General features: G+C 42.4%; 1 pseudogene; it reads left to right on the forward strand.

Annotated features, from left to right (window-relative positions):
- The first annotated feature begins 1,056 nt into the window (after positions 1-1,056).
- LOC114217289 (aldehyde dehydrogenase, mitochondrial pseudogene) lies at positions 1,057-2,825 on the forward strand (annotated as a pseudogene).
- Positions 2,826-12,897: the final 10,072 nt, after the last annotated feature.

Below are 12,897 nucleotides of genomic sequence, written 5' to 3' on the forward strand. Positions count from 1 at the left end.
CTGCAGCAGCAAACAACAGGGAGAAATCTATGTTCACTGGGGAGTGATCAGAAATTGCTATTATCTCCCCCAGAATGGTACGTGAGGAATCCTTGGAAGGGCTTCCAAAAAGGCACATGCTTGGTGGTATAAGACAGTATCTCTTCATCTCATGTAGAAGAGGTAGTGTGTGTGTGTGTGTGTGTGTGTGTGTGTGTAAAAGGGAGAGAGAAAGTGTTGTGTTGAAGGATCTGGGCTAGGTGATTTTAAAGTCCTTGTAGCTCAGTCCGTGCCCCTGACAAGACCATTCACGCTTGTGTAGTGACTGAGTGACTGTCTAACTGATCAGTAGGGAGTTTTGAGGGTCCTCTATCTACAGCTAACAGGAAAACAGGCCTAAGAAACAGAGGTAAATAAGTACAGTGACGACCTATGATGGCAGCTGTCCTGTTGGCTGCAGTTAAAATAACGGCATCGAAAACGGTAAGAAATACAACAAAGTATGTTTTATTTGCCCACTCCCCTCAGCTGACTTAAAGTCAGTGCTCTCTCAGCTTTCTATTTTTCTTAGAGAAACTATATTAGGAATAGGTTTGTGCACCATGAACGCCGTCTGGAGTGCTATGGCAACAACTTGCTCTTAGTCAGGCGTTCTATGTCCAGATCATACATTTCGAAAATGTTTAAATGATGCTGAAAACGCTGGGTACATCTCAGTAATAACTTTACATGTGGAATTCTCTTGCTCAGAGCACCACACAGTTAAACATAAGTGGCAGCAGGGTGGGAGATGAGGAATTGATGATGCTTCTGGAGAGAAGCTTAGTGTCTTTTACCAACAACAGAAGCCTCCACACATTCTACTATTGGCAGATACCCCTTCCACCACCACCACACAAATGTCTGCAAGTATCCAGACAAGTGGTAAATGACTGGCTTTGAGTCTGGAAACATGGGTTCCACACCCTGGCTCTGCTACCGAGCACGTGACCAAGAGCTGTGTGACTCACCTGCCCTATCTGGACAGGGAAGAGGTTGGTCTAGAAGTGGGGTTTTCGACCGCCCTGCACGCCCGCGCCCTCTGCAACATGTTGCGCGCCGCTGCGCTTGCCGCCACTGGCCTCGGGCCCCGCCTGGGCCGCCGTCTCCTGTCGGCCGCCACCACCCAGGCGGTGCCGGCCCCCAACCAGCAGCCTGAAGTCTTCTACAACCAGATCTTCATAAACAATGAGTGGCATGATGCTGTCAGCAAGAAAACATTCCCCACCATCAATCCATCCACCGGAGAAGTCATCTGTCAGGTAGCCGAAGGAGACAAGGAAGACGTGGACAGGGCAGTAAAGGCTGCCCGGGCCGCCTTCCAGCTGGGCTCACCCTGGCGCCGCATGGATGCGTCTGACAGGGGCCGCCTGCTGAACCGCCTGGCTGATCTGATTGAGCGGGACCAGACCTACCTAGCAGCCTTGGAGACCCTGGATAACAGCAAGCCCTATGTCATCTCCTACCTGGTGGATCTGGACATGGTTCTCAAATGCTTCCGTTATTACGCTGGCTGGGCTGATAAGTACCACGGGAAAACTATTCCCATCGATGGGGACTTCTTCAGCTCTACCCGCCATGAACCCGTCGGGGTGTGCGGGCAGATCATTCCGTGGAACTTCCCGCTCCTGATGCAAGCCTGGAAACTCGGCCCAGCCCTGGCGACCGGAAATGTGGTTGTGATGAAGGTAGCTGAGCAGACTCCACTGACTGCCCTCTATGTGGCCAACCTGATTAAGGAGGCTGGCTTTCCCCCTGGCGTGGTCAATATTATTCCTGGATTTGGCCCCACAGCTGGGGCCGCCATCACCTCCCATGAGGATGTGGACAAAGTGGCCTTCACAGGCTCCACCGAGGTTGGCCGCCTAGTCCAGGTTGCCGCAGGGAGCAGTAACCTCAAGAGAGTGACCCTGGAGCTGGGGGGAAAGAGCCCCAATATCATCATGTCAGATGCAGATATGAACTGCGCTGTGGAGCAGGCCCACTTCGCCCTGTTCTTCAACCAGGGCCAGTGCTGCTGTGCGGGCTCCCGGACCTTTGGGCAAGAAGATGTGTACGCCGAGTTTGTGGAGAGGAGCGTTCCCCGGGCCAAGTCTCGTGTGGTCGGGAACCCCTTTGACAGCCAGACTGAGCAGGGGCCACAGGTAGATGAAACTCAGTTTAAGAAGATCCTTGGTTATATCAAATCTGGGAAGGAGGAGGGGGCGAAGCTGCTGTGTGGTGGAGGGGCGGCTGCTGACCGTGGCTACTTCATCCAGCCCACCGTGTTCGGAGATGTGCAAGACAGCATGACTATCGCCAGGGAGGAGATCTTTGGGCCAGTGATGCAGATCCTGAAGTTCAAGACCATAGAGGAAATCACTGGGAGAGCCAACAATTCCAACTATGGGCTGGCTGCAGCTGTCTTCACCAAGGACTTGGACAAGGCCAATTATCTGTCCCAAGCCCTCCAGGCTGGCACTGTGTGGGTCAACTGCTATGATGTGTTTGGGGCCCAGTCCCCATTCGGTGGCTACAAGATGTCCGGGAGCGGCCGGGAGCTAGGAGAGTATGGGCTGCAGGCATACACCAAAGTGAAAACCGTCACGGTCAAAGTGCCTCAGAAGAACTCCTGAAGAACTGTGCCGACTCCTGGTGGAGGTTGACATCAGCAGCAAAACCAAGAAAAATGACACTTGTACACTAGAAGTCTCGAAAGAGAAATTCTCTCACAAAATCTCTTGATCAAGAAAGTCTCAGGGGCTCCTGGGTGGCTCAGTTGGTTAAGCGACTGCCTTCGGCTCAGGTCATGATTCCGGAGTCCCGGGATCGAGTCCCGCATCGGGCTCCCTGCTCAGCAGGGAGTCTGCTTCTCCCTCTGACCCTCTTCCCTCTCGTGCTCTCTCTCTACCATTCTCTCTCTCTCAATAAATGAATAAATAAATAAAATCTTTAAAAACAAAAAAAGAAGTGGGGTTTTCTTTCTTGAGGCCCTGCTCTCAAGACCTTTCCTCCTATGTCTTTAGAGATAATGCAGCACAGTTAAGAGTTCAAGCTTGGAATGTAAACAAGCCCGGTTTAAACCCTGGCCCAGTCCCCTTACTTGTTGTGCCCATGTTCTTGAGAGGTTCTTCATTTGTGAAATGCATCTTATAATAGTAACCACCTCATAGGGGTGTTGGGTGGATAGACATGAGTTTAATATTAGCACCTACCTCATATATTATGTGGATTACATGAGACAATACACATGAAACTGACTTAGCTCTGTGCTGGACCCATCCAAAGCAAGCAACAAACATTAGCAAGTATTAACAAACTGAAAAGGCATCTTTCCCTTTCGAGTGCCCTTAATGGCACAGTCAGCCAGCCATAAACCCTCTAAGATAAAGAAAATCTTGAGATACCAAGTATTTGCAAAATTTTTACATTTCTTGAACTGCCTTGAAATAATTTAACATCCATTGCCTAAAGTTAATTGGTTCTTGCCACAGAACCTCACCCTTGGGATCAGTCAGGCCTGGGTTCCAGAACAAATCACTCTTTGCATCGCCATCTAAACAAATGACTCTGTGATTGTGTCCCAGGTGTATGCCCGGTCAAGATAATTTGATAATTTCTAGCCAGTAAAGGTTTACCTGTCAGCTTTTACCTTAATCTCTTAATCAGAATGTTTACTTTCCCTAAAAGCAGGCTTGTTATCTTTATATCATTTATCTCTTTTATATCATGTATCTCTTTTTCGGGCACTGTGACCTGCACACATGGGTGGACTCATATCTGCACGGTTTGACCTCAGGTGTATACAGCCTGTCAATCAGGTGTATACCACTGGTCAGTTGTAGTAATATATAATAGCACTATATATTAAACTCATATTAATATTGTGATTCCTTCCCATCCCTCTGAATTTAGTTTAAGAAGACGATTACAAACCTACCTGTTGGGGCGCCTGGGTGGCTCAGTTGGTTAAGCGTCTGCCTTCAGTTCAGGTCATGATCCCAAGGTTCTGGGATCAAGCCCCAAATCGGGCTCCCTGTTCAATGGGGAGTCTGGTTCCTCCCTCCTTCCCCTCCCCCTCCTTCTGTTCATGCACGTGTGCTCTCTCTCAAATAAATAAAATCTTTTAAAAAAATAAATAAATAAAATTTTAAAAAATACAAACCTACTTGTGTGTATATGACTTATCGAGTCACAAAATTATAGGTCACATTAAAGATTCAAACATTGTAGTGTTAAAGAAAAAATGTTTTGTGACACTTATCGAAGATGGTAAGGCAGACTCTTTTCAAGGGGGGGGCGGGCCACTACAGTGGAGCTTTGTAGTAGGGGAGACTCTACTCCAAAAAGGACAAGTGGGGCATTATATGCAAGGAGCAGGCTGGAGGTCAGTGGATGGAAAAGAGGAAATCTCAAAGGTAAAGGGATTCTTACCAGACCTAGTAGAATTTCCACTGAAGGCAAGCCACAATGATAAAATGGCGGGGGGGGGGCAGATGAGGAATTTTGTCAGATGCCAAGGGTGAGGGGTTTTCTTTAAACTGACTTAGCAAGGTTCTTGCTTGAAACTGGATTGTGCAATCCAGGAGAGAGAAGCCCCAGATCAGGCTTAGTCGAGCAGAGGGTTTAGAGGCACCAGATTACAGTTAGGTCCAGGAGAGAATCTTTGTCAGTAGAAATAAATATCCTAAAAGGCTAGTCTCCCATAACCCCACCCAGAGACAGTCTCTATTCATGTAGGTCACGGTCCTCTAAACCTGTTCTCTGCCTGTACTCACTTTATTAGGATAAAGATTAAGCCGCTGTAATTACAAAGGAACTAAGTGACTTTAAAAGCACTGAGGCTTATTTCTCTTTCACCTAAAAATACCAACGTGAGAAAAAAGCCATAAACTGCACGATTCCAAATATATGACATTTTGGAAAAGGCAAAACTATGGAGACAGAAAAAGATCAGTGGTTGCCAGGAGTTGCTGTGGGGCAGGGAGAGGGATGAAGAGGTGGACATTTTTAGGGAAACGAAGCTATTCCGTATGATACTGTAATGGTAGCATATGTCATTATACGTTTGTCAAAACACATACAATCTATAATATAAAGAGTGAAACCGAATGTATCCTATAGACTTCAGGATCATCACCCACTGTGATACATATACCACGCTAATGCATGATGTTACTAATAGAGGAAACTGGAGGCGAGGGGGAGGGCTTACAGGCAATCTCTGTACTTTCTGTTCACTTTTTCTGTAAACTTAAAACTGCTGAAGAAAATAAAGTGTTGGGGTTTCTTTGTTTGTTTGTTTGTTTTAAATGTTAAGGTAAGAATTCCAGGCTGTTAGGGAAATTCTGCTCCATATGGTCATTCAAGGACCCAGGTTCCTAGTCACTGCTCTGCCATCCTTGAAACATTGTCATTGTCTGAATGTTAAGAGATAGGTCCCCATCGAATCCAGCTTCCAGTTGGTGGGGAAGAAGAAGAGAAAGTGGAAGTATGTCCACTCTCCAAGAGCCTGGACCTACACACTCCCCTAAGCCATGTTCTATTTTGAGAATTTAGTCATTGGCCACACCTAAACACAAGAAGAGCTGGGAAATGTCTATAGAGATGCCCAGGAAGAAGGTAAGAAGAAATTATGGTGAATAGACAGACAGACACACACACACACACACACACACACACACACACACACACTCATATTTTGTTTCATTATGCATTTTATATATATAACTACCTATTGTAATTATTTTCATTTACAGAACTAGGATAATACTACAGCACATACTACTTTGCAACTTGTTTTTTCAAATTATAAATAATAATTATAATTTATTTTGGACATATGTACATGTTTTTCAGCTGCCTAATTCTTTATGACAGTTATATGTGATTCTGTGTATAGATTTACTATAATATGTTAACCTATCTCTGAACTTTTAACCTCTCATGAACTTTATGTTGTTTCAAATTTTTTTCTATTTCACTTCTCCAAGCTGGTCTACAACCTTTAATTACATGTTCTCATAGTGGCCCATTCTCTTTTATTTGGCATTAAACTGTATTGATTTAAATAATTTGAATAATTTGTCACTGTTTTTTTTTTCTTGTAAATTAAATGTGTAACAAAATCATGAATTCTGTGACTTGTTTCATATCTACGCTCTCTTCTGGCATAGAAACTTTGTGAGAGTCCCCCATTAAAGTTGAACTACACCTCTCTTGTTCACTAATATATCCCAAAACCTAGCCTTGTACCTACTACAGAGTAGATCTCAATAAATACATGTCAACTGAAAGTTGAGTGTATGAATGACTAAATATCAAAAATGACTTAGACTTCTCAGTGTATTTCTGGGATAACTCTTTTTTTTTTAAAGAGAGAGAGAGCACACCTGTGCACAGGAATGGGGGTTGGGGAAGGGCAGAGGGAGAGAGAGAATCTCAAGCAGACTCCCCACTGAGTGAGGAACCTGACTCAGGGCTCATTGATCTCACAACCCTGAGATCATGATATGAGCTGAAATCAAGAGTCAGACTTTTAACCACCTGAGCCACCCAGGCGTCCCCGTGGGATAATTCTTACAGCAGAGTTGCTTGATCAAAATCGTGAACATTTTGTATTTTTATAGATATTGCCTCCAGAAAGTGTATACCAACTTAGTTTTTAAGATCTTTACAACAAAGAGATGTAAGATCGAAGAGAGGAGTTATTTTAAAATTCAATGTATTATGCCTCTATTGTGAGATGAGAAATGTTATTTTTCGTACGGGTTTGAATTTTAAAAAGATAAAATAGAGTCCCATTTAAATGAGAGATCTAGGTCTATCAAATTTTGTAAAATTTTCAAACATTATTTGACCTTTGCAACACCTCTAATATGTATTTTCGCGTGTGTGTGTATGGTACACTATTGCAGTTGCTCAATTTTTCTTCAAAAAAGTGAGACTAAATTGTGTTTCAAACTGTATATTGAAATTTAATACAAAAAAGTGCACATATCATAAGTCTTTGGCTTACTGGATTTTCACAAACTGAACACACTCACTAACTAGCTCCCAGATCAAGAAACTGAACGCGATCAGCGCCCCAGCAGCCCCTCACGTAACAGTGTTAATCTATACAGGCACTTGTCTCTATTATGTCAAGAAATTGATTGTATGTGTAGTAATCATAGCAGTAAGATGCATTTACATTACTATATTTAAAATACATTTGTATGTACTTACATATATTATTGCAAAGGGGTTCATGCCAAAGTTTTCTCCTGAATTTCCTTCATCGTTACACTCCATATTTTAAAGACAGGTCAGTGGAGATACATAGAAGATCCCTCACGTCATGCGTAGCTAAAATTAAAAGCACTGATTACCCTGCACATTCTTAGCGGTTTCCAGATCGTGTTGAAAGCCAACCACACAAGTCGTGGAAACAGCTGAGGATTCTGTATGACAGCACAATGACGCAGGATGATTCAGGTCCACAGGCTATTATTAGAGTAAGCAAGTGTTGTATGTGTAAACAGGCTATTAAATAATCCCTCTTGGAAGAGGAAGGAGAAAAGGAAAAGTGAATCTGAGTCCCTGGCACTTGGTGTCTCCACACTGTACTAGTCACAATCCAAATGTCATGTCAGCCAGGATTGGAGTAGCTCAAATTCTTGGACTCTGCATGTCTGTTGCAGAATTCCTATGGGCACAGCCAAGCTCCATGTGTCTGCTTGTCCCTCTGAGTAGACTCAAGGTCACTGCTCTTCCTTCCAGACACTTCAGTCAGCACATATATTTCTCTTCCTCAGATCTTCTGTCATATTTTACTTTGACTTCGAGTAGGATCACTATTTTCTTTGGCTTTTAAAAAGAGCCAGAATTGACATGGTATTTTATGAGTTTGTTTGGGCAATAACTATCTTACATTTGAAGGCCCAAGGATGAAAGGTAAGCATCTGTCAGCAGCATAAATGGAATCAAAGCAGAAGCTAATATAACTCTCCAATTAAAAACAAAACCAGTCACACAACAATAAAAAAAAAAATGAGAAAAATAACTGTCCCGGATGTACCAAATAATTACACACAGATTTGATTTTCATTCGGCAGACTCCAAGGACATTCAAAATATCCCAGTAAGTTAGAGAAATTGTCACTTGAATGAAATTCAATAGAATAATATTACACTGAATAAAACTCAATATAAGTTTGAAGTATGACACTTGAAGATAATCCCCTTCCTGCATGACAAACATTTTTGCATATTTTTCTCATTTAATCCTCATAATGGTGCAATGGATTAGTTACTATTAGTATTGCTGTCTTATAATTGAGGACACTGAGTGTCAAAGAGGTTTAGTGACTCATACTCAGGTATATACCTAGTAGGGGATAAAAAGAAACCAGAACTCAGGACTATTTTGATACCAAAGGTTCTTCTAAATGTTATGTTCTACAAAATGACTAAATATTCTTTCAGCTCAGGCATTCTAAAATCTTGGCCCAAGATGTGAATGGCAATATGGAAATGGCTCAAAGACAAAGATTGTTGACTTACAAGTCACTTGTCCCCATCACTGTCATTGAGCACCAGTTTACGTACCAGATATGATGATGAAAGGTCTTCATCAATCAGCTTCTAGATGAGCCTCAGCGAGGGTCAGAAGCTTGCCCACAGTCAAGGAGGTAAGGGGTGTGGTGGTGGGGTTTGAACCAGGTCCATCAGTCTGACTCCAGATTTCTATGCAGGTGAAGCACATCAGAAAAGTCACACTCAGACTTGTGTACCTTTTTTACAGGGGTGATCCTGATGAACCTGGGAGAGGCATGGTTCTCTATAGTCTAACCTGAGGCTGCCCCTGTTACTTGTGAGCTAAGGGCTTGAGTACAAATGGAGGTTCACATACCATATGACGAAGTATTTAAATATAAATCAAATTAACATTTGTTAAATACATTATGTTTGATCTTCCTACCTAGATGAATATACCCTTATGATGATCTGGAAGGCCAGATTTCAATTTCGGATTCTCTGACTCCTTGGAATTGCAAGCCAGAAGCCGACTGCCCAGGGCCCAAGCTTGTCTTACCCTTCCCACATAGTGAAAGGTCTTGTGCTGGGCTCCTCCCAGTCCACTGGAACTCTGTGCCCTGCATCACCTGCAGGGTCCTGGGTGCACATCTAGCTGCTGAATCTGCTCTTGGGAAGAAGGGCCCAAAAATAAATCAAGGACAAGCCCTGTAAATCAACCTGAGGTCATTTGGGCAGGAAAATCTGGGGTCCTGGGTGCTTTGGTGCATGATCTAGAAGGAGGAGTCAAGGGTATTGGGTGAACACATCTCATTGGCCCCGTCTCTTCATCTACAGGTTACCGCTGCATGAGATGAGAGTAAGGCTCCCCCAGGGGCCTCCTTATGGGTAGGAGGTACTCCTTACAGTCCCAGAGACTTTCAAAGAAGCATCCTTCAAACGGCCAACATTACTTTTTACAACAATTTCTAGTCTTCTAACCTTGCCTAAGTTCTAAAACATCAAAGGCCATCCACTGCATAATCCCAGCAATAATTCTTAAAACCTCTTTTCTCATGTATACAATTGTATACCACCTCGAAAGGCTCCAAAGCCCCACCAACCACACAAGAAAGAAAGAAAGGAAGACAAACCCCTCCCTGCCCAACACCCGACTGTTTGGAACTTGGCCTCCATCCTCTTATCAGTCAGAAAGCACTTGTTCCCTGCTCATATCTAGCTAACTGCCTACTCTATCAAATATATTTTGTCCTTTCTTTTGGGGGAAAATCCCTCATGTGTACACTGAAAATCTGACTTACAGCTTTAAAATTCAAGAAAATTATTAAATATGTATGATGACATTCAAGTAATATTATTTTTTTACTGATTACTTTGATATCTTGCCTACTGTGTGTTTTTGTATCTATGTTTTGTTTTTTAAATAACAATAGAAAAATCATTTTTAGAAGTCAGATGCACCACTAATTCTTCATGATGCACAGCTCGAGCTCTCCAGTATATATTACTAGCTACATGACACTGGAGGGAGAGAGGATTAACAAAGCTTCATTTTGTTCAGTTCAAAGGAGTTATCAATGGTGGTTTTCCTTTTATGTCTTGAATATTTTTCTAAATGCTAAATAATACAAAACTATTTGCATTGGCACTTAGCTTGTATGAATGTTAATATTTTAACTAACAAATATCATTTTCCTTAAAGCATATGCTTTCAAAGTTGACACATTAGTAGGTGAGCTTGCTCTCTTACTGAGAGTTATGTTTTTCTTCCTGGCAAACATCTCTTGAATTTCATTTTGAATGACACTGAGAAGATAAGGATTGATGAATAGGAGTATGTTTTATAGATAATATTTTAAGAATACATTAGTAGTATAAAATAAGGTATACCTGTCTTCTTTTAAAGTTTTTAATCTGTGTTCTGAGGAGAGATTTATGTATCTGTTGTAGGTTTCTTACAAAACATTGCTAAAAAGGGGACATCTGCCTCCTATAAAGTGAAGCCAAAGGCAAGATTTTTCACTATGACTTATTTTCTTTTTACAAATGAAACACACTTATTATTTTTTAGCATTAAACGTTGTAAATTTATATTCGATAGAAACTGAAAACCCTGCAGTTCTTCCCAGAACAGTCACTGTGAATATTTTGGTACCCATTCCTCCAGATTTGAATACTTTGGCAAATAGAAATGGATCCTGTTCTAACCATTGTTTTACAACTTATTATATTCATGTCAAATGTGTATTGACATCTTACCACGCATATATGCATGGTAGTTGGAGTGTGCCAAATTGCCTCAAAAGATAGAGCCTAAATACAGTGGCTTAAAGAATTTATTTTATTCTTGCTCACTTAAGAGTTCCAGTTTTCAGGGGAAGGGAGGAAGGAGTTGGCTTCGGTCATCATGAAGTCATTTAAAAACTTAGGCTGATGGCAGTTCCAACAATTGAATTTCAAGGTCACTCTGTGCGTCACCCCAGTCAGCCAGGAGAAGAGCTTGGAGGTCTGTGCATGGGCAGGTGAAGGGCAAAAATATCACCTCAGCCCCCGGGCCACCAGGGAGAACTTCCTCCTACAGCCAGAGTTAACTGTGGGAAAGGCAGCCAAACGCAAGCCTAGAGAAAAGGGGAGGAGGCATGTGGTCAGTTGATGTCTCTCCCGTGCCATGTCATTATGGAGCATTCTATATCATTCTGACTGCTGTAGAGCAGTGGTTTTTAAAGGGTTCTCCTGGGGCCAGGAACTCATCTAAAAATGGTGGTCCCTTCTTCTGATTTTGTGCATGAACATTGTACATCTTCAGATTTTATTTTTTTAAGATTTATTTAATTTATTTTTTTAGCAAGTGGGAGAGAGAGAGAATGGGAGGAGGGGCAGAGGGAGACTCCCCTCTGACCACAAAGCCTGACCCAGGGCTTGATCTCATGACCCTGAGATCATGACCTGAGCAGAAACCAAGAGTCAGTCGCTCAACTGACTGAGCCACCCAGGCGTCCCCAGAGAACTTCATTTTAGAAGAAGAATGCATTCTACCCTTTTCATTTTTTTGAATGAGTTCTACTTTTAGTACACTATTGGAGTGCTGATATTTTAAAATTCACAAGGCATATAACATAGTAGTTATAATGGGTGGGAAATATTTGGGGAGGAATCCCCACCATGACATTTGCTAACCATGTGTCTTTGGGCCTCAATTGACTCATCTATAAATAGGGTATAATAATAATAATACATCCCTCACAGGGGTGATATGATTCAAAAGAGAAGATGTGTAGAAGGGCTCAATAGATTGCCTGACACAGAGTAAGCATTCAATAAATGAAGCTTGGCTAATATTACTAGAAAGAAAAATGGACATCTTGTTTGAGTCTACCAAGGAAAGTCCTAGGTAGTCCACCAGGAATTTTGCCTGCTCAGAAGTGTGAAGCAATGATGTCAAAGCTCCCACTGTAAACATACACTCACAGATGCTTAGGCTTTCCACAGTTTTCCAGGAAATTACTTTTTCTTCAGGCCAGGGTCAACAGGGTTTTGACATCCTTGTGATTTTTAATTTCTATCATCTTCCTTTTAAGCGTAAAACGCTCCAATGTGGCTTCTTCAGAATGAGTGCAGTGCCACTGTCGTGGGTGGTTGGGTTAACCCTAGAGTGAGCGGTGGTGTGAATTTGCATCAGCACTTTGGGCCTGTCATGTTGCAATAACTAGACCTTACGACATGAACGCATTATGGCTCGAATTATGAGTTCTCCTGACACTTCTTTCTAGGATCGGTTTCTGCAATTTGGAGGAGCTTTTCCCAGTAACAGGCGTTTTGTCCCACTAAAGTGGACCATGGTGAAAAAGAGTTCTAAAACATGATATAATATTCAAGACTGCCCCTTGGAAGCCTTGTTGCTGTTGCTGCTGTTGGAAATTCTGAGAGTTTTTGAAAACCATTAACAAATCTTAGAGCGCAGCATGTAGGGACCACGTAGCAATTGTTGGTACTAATCATATCCTTTCAAATACTGTATTTAATTCTGGGTTTTGTATCTAAAAGGAGACAAAGAACTTGGAGAGAGTTTAAAGGAAAGCCATAAAAATGATTAAAGGTTTAGGAAACAAGACCGATGAGGAAAAGCAAAAGAGAGGGCGCTGCTTCTGCCTACAGCACATCACTGGAGCCCAAACTGGAGAAAAGCTTTCAACTGGAGGACAGCTCTCATGTCTAAGCTACCCACAGAAAACAATTTAAGTTAAATATGAAATATCTTGACCATGGGGAGTACTTTACCCAGAAGGCCATGGTGCAAAAGGATATTACAAATAGGGTAGATTTGCAGCTGCCAGGAAGGAGAGTTGGGGCCCACCTGATGGTAAGAAATACCCACGAAGTCCT

The sequence above is a fragment of the Eumetopias jubatus genome, unplaced genomic scaffold, assembly GCF_037043125.1.
Source record: "Eumetopias jubatus isolate StellerSeaLion01/CBP00866 unplaced genomic scaffold, mEumJub1_p1.0 scaffold_8, whole genome shotgun sequence".
In the NCBI taxonomy this organism is placed as follows: Eukaryota; Metazoa; Chordata; class Mammalia; order Carnivora; family Otariidae; genus Eumetopias; species Eumetopias jubatus.